Raw genomic sequence first — 12385 nt, forward strand, 5'->3', positions numbered from 1 at the left:
AATGTAAGATTTAGTACAATCCCTATGCAGGATAGTCTGGACAGATTCATGTCATTACATTTGTAAACTGCATCATATAAGAAATCTTTGCAACCACCTCAAATTGTGCCCTAGAGCGGGTTTCAAAACAGTTTGTTCGGTTGATGTAAATGTAGGACTGGACTGGGAACCAAAAGATGCCCTAGCAATTTTGTTGGACCAGCCCGGGGGTGGAGGGATGCACACGGGCGAAGTACTGCTTCTTTTGTTATTGGGGCTGATATTCCAGCACTGCTGCAAAACAGGCCTCCACTAAGAAAACCGGCCCCCACCCTTCTGGCCTCCTGGGCAAATGCCCGATGCCGCTACAGCAAGTCTGGCCTCATGTTTCAATCATGACGAGCTAGCGATAAAGATGTAGTGGGGACAATTGGGAGAGGGAATTAGATGAGGTTATTGTAACAAGCCTTTGTGAAGGTGGGATTGGAGCCACCCAAGGTCATGAGTGATCATACCTGTCAGGCTGGGAATGTAAAAGTGCACTACTGAGACAGTCAGTTAACCAGGGATTGGCTTTGACTTGAGCTATGGGAGCTTTGTTGTGAGATCATAGAAAACCGGAAAAGAAGAGAGTGAAACTTAAATTGCAGTTGTGTGAAGTTGTGCAAAAGGTCAAAAATGTAGTGCACGTCTGGAATCTAACTCTCGAGTTGTGCACAAGTTTGTGTGAAATACTGAACGGCAGGGACTGGAATAGTGAATACTGTAGAGCAAAGGTTGGCAGCTGAGTCACTGGAACACCCTTAAAAGACTGGAAATACGATTATGTTTTTCGTATCGGAATTTTGCTTTTTTTAGTACCATATTGCGATCGGTTTCGGTTGTGAAATGTATTTGCACGTGAAAAACGTTCAAAGATGAGCCCTGCTGCTGAGAATTCTCTCCATTATTTAGTTTCCTTCTTTTAACGTTTTAACGGCACTGTATGTTGCGATGGAGCTATTGTGGTGGGTGAGATTTGCATTTCCCTCACAAATTATGCATAATCTTTGCATTGTGCAGTTTGGGAATGCCCATGCTACACTTCTTGTAGGATTCTATTACAGGACCAGAAGCTTCAGATTATGCTTCTCTTATCTTTACTGCAAAACACAGCAGCCAATGAAAACATACAATTTAGTGTAAAACAACTATATTGCCCATGATGCACACATATAAGCCTCGCCTCCATAGTCCATAAGGTCCCTCTGCGTGGTCCCATCATTCTCTTTCTTTGCTGCTCATAGCAAGAGAGTAGTGTGCCTTTCATGCTCCCTTACTTTGCCTTTCATGAGATTTGATAGATGGTTTATTGATTTTTATTGACTTTAATTAAGCTTTGTATGCTATTACTCCTTGTTGTTTTGTGTTTTCTCACTGAGTAGAGGTTTAATTACTGATCTCAGGTTTCCTCAGGAGGGAATGCTCAGTTTTTCATGCCCGTATTTGTAACCCCGTTGGGGTTAAGTGCGCAAATGCTTTGTGCCTGTGTTTGGCTTTTGGGCGGGCTCTCTTTCTTCATCCAATCGTTCTAAATCCTTCCATTCGGCACCAAAGGTAGCACGGTCATCAATCTTACGAACAGTCCGCCACATATCTGGTGGTAAAATTAAACCAAAAAATTAATCTATATCACATAGAGTCATAGTACAGGAATTTAAAGCGCCTTCAACTTCCTCATAGAAAGCGGCTGGATTTTTACACAGATCGGGTAACGCTGCTTTAAGCGCCATTACAGCTGCTCTATTCCAAGGAGTGTACACCCAATTATAAATGAAATATCCTTTAGCATTAACAGAATTTTTATCATCGTCATCACCCGTTCCTTTAGGGGGGACATACAAGGGCGCGGCTTCCCGCATAGGCCTCATTTCGACTGCCATTATCTTATGTGTTCCGAAGATAGGAGACTGCGACACTCCGGATGAATTGGGCTGCGCAGCTGCGTCCGCAAGCTTTTTCTGCTCCTTCAAGTGGAACGCCTCAGCTCGTAATTTAACCAACCGTCTAATCACGTCGTCCATCTGAGAAAGAACAAAAAGACCATCACGTATCTGTTTACGATCAGCTGCTATATCATTAGGCTCTAACACTGGAGAGTGTTTTCGAAACAATTCTACAACTTCCGTAGCAAATGTCTCAACAAAACATAACTGCTCCTTCTCCAACCATCCCTGTATACTAGCTAAAAGATCGGGAGCAGAATCAGTACTACGTAATGCTTTACGAGCAGCTTGTCTGATTTCGGATGAACGCACAGCAGTCAACATGGATCGAGTGTCCCGCCCTTTTTGTTGCTCTATGCCAGAATCCTCATCGCTTTAAGCCGGAGCGGACGGAACGGCATACGGAGGTGGAGGTCGATCTAATAACAAAAAATCATCTTGCGGTTTATTAAGGACAGGATAAAGAGGCTGTCAGACAGGATATTGGCCTGATACCTGCAACCTGTGTTCGTTCTCCTCTCTCTCTTTTAACTCTTTTAACTCTTTCACTTCTTTCTTTCTCAACTCCAGCGCTTTCTCATACACATTCTTTCGCTGTTCTTTCTCAATCAACGCTTGCTCATGCTTCTCTTGTTGTCGCACTTCTTTCTCCCACATACGCACGCATTCAAACATATCACGTCTAGACCGTCGCTCAAACATACATCGCTCCACGTACTCAATCTTCAGTGCAACAAATGGCCCATTCAGTGGCCACCGTAACTCAGGATCCATTTTGGTATATTTATGCCACAACGTGCTGTACATTATGGCAGAAAGACCAAATTTTACATACATAGTTCTATTAGGCGTCCCCTCTGGGGGAGCCGGCTGCGATTCCTCGAGTCGTAGACTGGTACCATTACAAAAGTAACACAACCTTCGAAGTGTGCTAAAAACAGGCATGTCAGGAATAATGCAAAATGCAGTATTATACACAAAGTAGCACTTAAAGTACCTTTAGTACATTGCACTGTTCAAATCAAATAGTTGAAGAAAAATCTTCACATTGCCTGCCTATATGGGTTGCAACACATATATATATACCAAATTCCAAATACAAATTAGACTAGTCTTTTCCAAATACAAATATGCCAAAGTAAGTGTTCCTAAAACTACCTTACCATACAAGGGCATCCAAAACCCCCAATAGGTGCCACAAAACGGCTCTTACCAATCATAGGGTGTCCAGATTCCAACTGCCAAGTTCTAAATTCGACCAAACGGTCACTGCACGACGAACCAACAGAAGAGATCTCAGTCGAGGACCGGCGCCGCCTGGATGGTCAGATCGGAAAGAAGGGAAAAAACGCCTTGGATGCCAAGACTCGGGTCTCTTCTGGCAGCGATCGCGTTCTCAGCGAGATTCCAAACCTTTGTCACGACCAATCCTTCGGGCATCCAAGTCGCCGATGAGCCCCACGTGTCGGGCGCCAATTTGTTGTGCAGGCCTCAGCCAGACCCGCTAGTGCAAGGGGTTCGCCCTTCTCTGCACGAAGTCCTCAGACCAAATAGAAAGAAGTTGGCACAGAAACTGGAAATAGAAAACGTAACATTTATTTCACCTCATGAGGTGGTGCTACGGTTCAAACAGTACCCTTCGGCATTGCAAGAAGTAGCACCACGAGCTAAGAATGCATGGTTTATTTACACCCACACAGGGGCTCAAAAGAAGGCGGTACAAAGCACAAGAGCACATTTTATGTACATATAAGGTAATATCGAGAGGCATAATCGATCAGTGGGAGGAGCTAACAGTCTTGGGGGTTCGACTAACACATTCCAATCTAAAGCTAATCACTACCAGATGTGAACCCTAACGGTCAGCGGCAAAGCAAGGGTATGCTAATAATAGCCTGTTGCTGGGCAGATTCAAGTGCCATGGACAGGAAGATAGGACAAAGCACATGGTCGGCACGAGGTAGCATGTAGCAGTCAAAATGGCTGCCGTGAATACAAAATGGAGTCCGTTAAATGTCAAGATAACGGCTAGAACTAAGATGTCTTTCGCTGTTAAATTACAACAGTTTTGGACTTATTCATGCTTATGTTTTGACTTGCGTTCTCTACAAAGAAAGAGGATGATGGAACCACGCAGAGGCGTGGCTTATATGTGTGCATCATGGGCAATGTAGTTGTTTTACACTAAATTGTATGTTTTCATTGGCTGCTGTGTTTTGCAGTAAAGATAAGAGAAGCATAATCCTTGAATACGTGTCCTTAATAGAATTGAAAATTCTTGGCGCGAATGCTAGCACATTTTTGATTTATCCTCTTGTCATTTCTTCATACAAATGAGCCAATAACATAGCTATTCGCTTTGTCCATGCCTCATCTGACAGGAAATTAATATGAAAAGGCCTAGTCAGAACGGTTGCATACAACTGAATTTAGCGTACTTTTCTACCATGAATTCAGAAAGGGTGGCAATCTCCACACAGAGTGCAGAGTTCTCTGCACCCATAAATCCCACGTAAGTGGTGGAACTAGAGCATCCCAAGTCCTGGTTGGCCTTGGAGACCTGAGATTGCCCACAAGTATCGTTCTTTATTAGTATCCTCAAGCTTTTCTGCTGCTGTTGTCCACCTTGGAAAGGGTCAGAGATTTACTTATTGAAAGAACTGATATAACTTCCCATCCACCTTCCAGGGTGGTAAGGGGAACTGATCTCCCCAGATTTGTTAGGAGTGTGGGGGAAGGATATTTCTAATAGAAAACCACTTTCCCCATGAAAAAATGTGAATTTGGGGATTTCTACCATACAGGGGATTCGATCGCACTGTATGGAAGAACTTCACACAGAAGAAATAGGATCCCTCTGGGAATGTCACATGATCATACAAGGAATATGCATCGAAACCTGTTCCTGATAGAGTTGAATATATACATTGTTTGCAATGTTTGAAAATCTCAGAAAGATATGAAGCTACACTAGGAAGTAGGTGTTTATCATTGCGTGCAGATTTATGACTTTCTTTATGAACCAGGACCTATATGTTCTTCTCTTATGAAATGATAAGCCTTGCTCTGTTTGCATAGTTCTACCTGATAACCCAACACGCAACAGAACACTCTGAAGAGAGAAAATCACAGTCTTCCTACCTGAGACAGATTCATTATCTGAATTGATATCATATGGTGCCCTCAACAGAGTCGAAATACAAGCCTAAATCATATAGGACATGTTAGAAGAGCACATCACACGCATCCAACATACCATATACATGTCAAATTATTGGCTATCAACTTGATCACAAGTCTCGAAAAAGACACAACACACATAAAAACCGTCAACACAAATTAGCCAAAACAACTTACTTTCATCCAACAACACACAAATATGCCTTGTAGTTGGTTATCCCCTGTTTAGAAAAGCATTCACCCTACCATATTCTCTACTTGTTAAACATCAACAGACCATGATAAACAGAGAACCCCGAAGTTAGGCAATTAAGGTAACTTAGGAATTGGCTTATTGCATTTTGACTGATTGAGATGTGTTCATAGTTTTAGTACCTTCTGGACTTGATCCTCTCTGCAGGGTTATCCTGAGACTTTTTGCCTTCACCCTCCTTCAACCTCCTGGTCCTGTACAGCCCAGCAGGGAGGGTGCAGTGTATTTAAAAAGTGGGACATGTATTTATGTCCTGGTAGTGAAAAGCACTTATATTTGTTTATCACTATTGCAATGGTCTACCTCTCCCATAGAATAACATTGGAGTTACCTTATTACATTTAATAAGCTGTAACTTACAAATGGGATCAGGTAACCAGTTCATGATTGGTGTCTTTGGAATCATAATGAAAAGTCCTCTCTTATGGTAAATTCAGATTTCACATGACTTTTCTGAAAACTCTTAGAAAGTTGGCATTTTCCTGCCTTAGCTGTCTCTGGGTCACATGACTGAGTGTAGCTGACAGTTGGGCTTTTTGTATTCCTTCTAGATAGCCATACACAACAGAGAACGTAGATGTGCCTGGTCTTTACTGGCAGGATGGGACAGCAGAGCTGAGTACTGCCCCACTTTCACTTGAATAGGCTGTGTGCTGTATAAACCCTGTAGCTTGTCTAGAGCCAGGGCAGGGGAGGCAAGAAGCTGTGCACTGCAAATGGAAACCTCTAGAAGTTTCTCCCACTTCAAAGGAGACATCAGATATAAATATTGGACCTCAGACACCAACTCCTTGGTACACTTCTGAACCTGTGGAGACTGCCAGGAAGAAGGACTGCTGTGCAGCTGAAAGGAGTGCCCCTCTGCTTGACTTCTGCCCTGCTTGATACTGCCTTGCTGGACTGCTGCTTTGCTGCTTTACTGCCTGAGTCTGTTGGATTTGGACCTGCACCTGAACCTAAGACTCCTAGAGTGACTCCAAAGGCTAATTTTCAGGTCTCTTGTTCAAAGCCACAGGACTTAATTGGCTCCCAACCACCTTGAACCAGCACCCTTATCCAGCTGGAGCAAGCCTCTGACCCCTAAGTTGTGCCCCTCAGACCCTTGGTGTGAAATGAAGTTGTTGGGCTCTTCACGACAGCAAATGGCCACACTTGTGCTGAAACCTTGTCAATCGCACAGCCTGCCAGCGCAAAGTCAGCCTGACCATTCATCCTACAGCATTGACTGTTTGCGTGGAGCGCCACCCGAAAGCTCTGGCATGCACATTTGCAATGACAACAGGATCTTCATGGTACAGTGACAACCATCCGCGACGCCTGGCCTGCACTTTGTGCTACATCAACAACTGTCTGCAATGCTTCCCTGCTCCATGTGGCCCTATCCACCTTGAAAGGAATTCTTTGCGCTGGACTCAGACATTAAGTTGCCAGTGTGTTCATATTCTTAATTGTATCCGATCCTCACTCCATCGTGGTCGGCCTGAACTTGTGATATTCTCCCAGTGTAACATGATCAGATAGCTGCAAGTGGCGTTTTGGCTTTTGGGCCCTATTTTACAATTACATCTTTAAAAATGTTTAACTCTGGTTCTACCGATTGAATTTTTGTCATTTTGATCTTGATTTAATTATTACATTTTACTCTGAATTGGTGTGGGATTTTCCGTTTGTAGTGTTGCCACTTTATCACTGTTTGAAGTGCTGCACAAATTACTTTACACATTGCATCTAAGTTAAGCCCGACTGCTCTGTACCAAGCTACCAGAGGTTTGAGCACAGGTTAATTTGGTGCCTGCTTGTGCCCCAGCCTGACAACAAGTAATCTGATTTTTCACACCTTCAAATATAGGGCTTGCCTGGTGTGGTAGTGCAGTTTACTATGGTGTTTTAGTCATTCCACATTAATGCTGAAGTCACTCATAATTACTCAATATACTGCTCTCTCTTTTCTCAATTATTGTTCCCCTTTCTGTTGTTCCAAATTCCAAATACAAATCCAACAAGTGGTCGCCCTATTTAGATTCACTGTACAAGACCTCCCAAGTGAATGTCTGACATAATATCGACAGACAGAATATCGACATACAAAAATATCGACACAAAAATATCGAAATCAAAAATATCGGAGTCATATCTTCATAAAGGTAAGTACAAAAATATCGAAAAATTAATATCGTAGTACAAAAATATCGAAATTACAAATATCGTTTTTTAAATGTATAAATAATAATGTAAAAATAATTTTAAAATACATATAATTTTACAAATATTAAATAAAACATTACAACATAATTAAAAAATTAAAACTAATACATATACATTTAAAATAAATTAAAAACGTAATAATTTAATATATATATATATTTTTTAATTTCATTTAATTGATTTAATTTAAATATACATTTATTTTATTTTTACCCTGTACGCCTGTACCCCAAAAACCCAAAACTGACCCTGAACCCTAAAAATACCCCTTTACCCAAAAACCCAAAACTGACCCTGAACCCTAAAAATACCCTTTTACCCAAAAACCCAAAACTGACCCTGAACCCTAAAAATACCCCTTTACCCAAAAACCCAAAACTGACCCTGAACCCTAAAAATACCCTTTTACCCAAAAACCCAAAACTGACCCTGAACCCTAAAAATACCCCTTTACCCAAAAACTGAAAACTGACCCTGAACCCAAAAAATACCCCTTTACCCAAGAACTAAAAACTGACCCTGAACCCAAAAAATACCCCTTTACCCAAAAACTGAAAACTGACCCTGAACCCTAAAAATACCCCTTTACCCAAAAACTGAAAACTGACCCTGAACCCTAAAAATACCCCTTTACCCAAAAACTGAAAACTGACCCTGAACCCAAAAAATACCTCTTTACCCAAAAACTGAAAACTGACCCTGAACCCTAAAAATACCCCTTTACCCAAAAACTGAAAACTGACCCTGAACCCAAAAAATACCCCTTTACTCAAGAACTGAAAACTGACCCTGAACCCTAAAAATACTCCTTTACCCAAAAACTGAAAACTGACCCTGAACCCTAAAAATACCCCTTTACCCAAGAACTGAAAACTGAACCTGAACCCAAAAAATACTCCTTTACCCAAAAACTGAAAACTGACCCTGAACCCTAAAAATACCCCTTTACCCAAAAACTGAAAACTGACCCTGAACACTAAAAATACCCTTTTACCCAAAAACTGAAAACTGACCCTGAACCCTAAAAATACCCCTTAAAAAAACTAAAACATAAAATTTAAAATATTATTATATACTTACCTATACTTACGTTGTAATGGTATGCGTTGTAAAGGTACCTGCGTTGTAAAACATGCGTTGTAAACACATGCGTTGTAATGGTTTTTGCATTGTAAACATTTCGTTGTAATGGTAGTGCGTTGTAAAAGTTGCGTTGTAAAGGTTGTTTCCCCGGTGGATAGCGTAGTGGTAAAAATTACTATTCACACTCCAGAGGGTGCAACAGTAGGGAAAGCGTTGGATAGAATGGGGGTAAAAATTAATTCCCACACTACTCCCACTTTAACACACAACACACTACACATATAAAAAAGACAATTAATATAAATTTCAATTAATCAATTAATAACAATTAATATTACTAAATTGATGTAATTATAAAAGAACTAAATAACACATATTAATTACTAATTAATTAACAATAAATACCAAAGAAAATTACAATCTCTTTAATTAATTACATTTAAATATATCACACCCTATCCCCCTATAAACACACAACCCACTACACAGAAATAAATCATATCATTTATTCACTTAATAATTCTTAATTACCAATTAATTATTATTTAACAATAACAAAAAATAAATATATTAGCACATTAACTCTAAATAATTTAATTACATAATTAATATTATTTAATTACCAATTAATTATTAATTAACAATAACAACTCATTAAATATATTAGCACATTAACTCTAAATAATTGAATTACATAATTAATATTATTTAATTATCAATTAATTATTAATTAATAATAACAATAAAGTAAATATATTACCACATTAGCTGTAAATAATTAAATTTACTAATTAATATTATTGTTTCCCAATTAATTAATTAACAATAACAAAAAATTATATATATAAAAAAATTACTCTAATTAATGTAATTAACTAATTAATATTAATTAATTACCAACTAATTATTAATTAAAAATATGTACAAAATTATATTAATTAATTAACTAATTAATATTAATTAATTACCAATTAAGTATTAATAAAAAATATTTACAAACATATATTAATTAATTAATTATTATTAAATTACTTCCCACCCTATTCCCCTATAAACCCACAACCCGCTCTGATACTAAAACGCAAAATGTAAACAAATTTACAAATTTTCAAACATACATTACAAAACATGTTTAACAAACATATAAACAACACATTAAAATACATAACACTAAACAAAATTTCGATATTAGTAAAATTCGATATTAGTAGCATACATACCTTAAAAAAACGATATTCTGTCTGTCAATATTTTGGACATCGATATTCTATACTATCGAAATTAAAACATCGATATTATTGTATATCGATATTTTAATTTCGATATTTTGTCTCACTACCCTCCCAAGTATGATTGGTAATGTGCCATTAGTATTCATGATCTGTTCCTCTCAAAACTCTTGAGTCACGTTATTCTATTCTCCTCCATTAAAACTGAGAACTGTGACCCCTTCAAGACGGCCACCATTTGTATTCTTGATTCTGTGATTATTGATTGAGCCTATCAGGGGACTGACATGTAATATACAAAATGTGTTTATCTTCTTTATGGAAAAGTTTACTTACCATCTGATAACTTCCCTGGGTTTTTAAAGACGAAACCTATAATGTAATCTGTTTCTTAATTTACTGAATATTATGCTTCCCTAAATATATTTGAAGTTATATTCTCTTGCCTTACTTGACCATGTACCCTTCATCGTTTATATAGCACCACATTGGGATCATGCAAGGTATAGGACCTTGCGTTCATTTGTGTATGCTGTAAGAAATGCTGTAGGAAATGTTTGTGGTAAGTGTTTTTAATAGTTTATGGGTTTTAACCATATATACCAACCTACTACAAAAGTTTAATTAGTATACTAGTTGTCCTACTAATGAGTGATACTATCTGTAAAGTGTGATCTGAGTGAGTGTGTGACTGTCTGTATCAGTGTGCAACTGAGTGTGTGAGTTGCTGTATGGGTGTGTGAGTGCATACATCAGTGACAGTAAGGGTGGGTGAGTAGATTTCTGAATAGGTCTGTAGGCTTGTAAGTGGTTGTGCCAGTGGTTGTATGGAGGTATGAGTTTGTATCTGAGTGATTGTATGGGCGTGTGAGTGAGTATGTGACTGGTTTTGTATGTATGTGAGTGGCTGTATGGGTGTAAGTGGCTGTATGGGTGTATATGTAGGTATCTGAGCAGCTGTGTTGGTGAGTGAATGGATGTGTGAGGAACTATGTTGATGAGTGAGTGGGTGTGCCAATGGCTACATGGGTGAGTGAGTGACTATGTAAGTGACTATATGGATGAGTGAGTGGATGTCTCAATGGCTGTATGAGTGAGTAACTAGGTGTGTAAGTGGCTGTTTGAGTGAGTGTTTGGTTAAGTGAGTTGGTGTGTGAGTGGATGTATTTTAGAGTGACTGTATGTATGAATGACTATATGGGTAAGCGCGGTGACCGCTAAGGTTTGATATGAAACCAAAGGGGAATGTACAGTGTTGTTTAAAGTAGAGTGGGGGTTAGACAGGGCAGTGTCCTGGTGCAATTCTTGTTTACCCTTTATACAAACACCTTGGAACAAGAATTGGTGGAAAAGGCGAGGGACCCACCGCATATTAACAAATGCCGAATAGTCTCCCTTCTCTACGCAGACGACACATAACTTATGGCCCGCACTCAGATGAGCCTACAAAAAGCCCTTGCTACTTATACCATTTTTATGGAGAAAAAATGGGCCTAAAACTGAACGCTAAAAACGCATATGTCATGATTTGTGGCAAAGGGAGACAGAAATGTAGGAGCCTTCCCCTTGGGGGAAGTAGGGTAGAATCCACCAAAATGTTCACGTATTTAGGTATTTTATTTGATTGCACTGGTTCTTGGTGCAAGGCCATCAAAAGAGTCTTCTTTTCATGAAGTCGACTGCTGCTGTGGCCAATTTTGCAAAAAGTTGGGAAAAAGGTCCCTCTGAGATACACCTTAAGATCTACCAGGCAAAATGTGTGAGCATTGCTACCTTTGGTGTGGGTGTGTGGGGCTTTTATGATTCATATCCTATATCCTGAGAATGCTTTTTAAAAGTTTATTTTAGCAGTACCAGACAGCACTCCTGTTTGCATTTGTCATAGTGAGTTGGGCATTCCATATATCACAGATGTCATTAAAGCCCAGCCAGTGATACTTTGGCACAAGATTTGGACTTCTAGTAGCACAGGTTTGAATCAAGGAATAATTAAAGATGCAATGAACCTGGACCATGCTACCAGGATTACATGGTTGAAATGCATAAAAAATTCCATGTATGACCTTGGGCATCCCGATTATTATAATTGTCCTGAGTCAATGAATTCTATTTCCAGGAAGGAGTTTAAAGAAACCTGTATGAGCCATTTGGATGCAAATAGATTTGCTCTTGAGGTAAATAAACCAACAGTTGTACAGCATTAATTGATTTTAACAACATATGGTATTTAACCTTATCTATTATGTAGCTTAAGTGGATATGACAGATATGTTTTAACTCGTTTTAGATTTGGGAACTTTCATCGATAAATTAGTTACCCAGAAGTCTATAACTGGTCTAGGGAATTATGCTGCTGCCCTTGTGATGACTTATATCCACAATCAACAATACATGTGGTTCTTTTCTGTACATTTTATACAAAGGAGAGATTGAGATGGATTTTGCCTCTACTAAGGTCAGGGGGTTGGTGG

The sequence above is a fragment of the Lissotriton helveticus genome, chromosome 6 (genome assembly GCF_964261635.1).
Source record: "Lissotriton helveticus chromosome 6, aLisHel1.1, whole genome shotgun sequence".
NCBI lineage: Eukaryota > Metazoa > Chordata > Amphibia > Caudata > Salamandridae > Lissotriton > Lissotriton helveticus.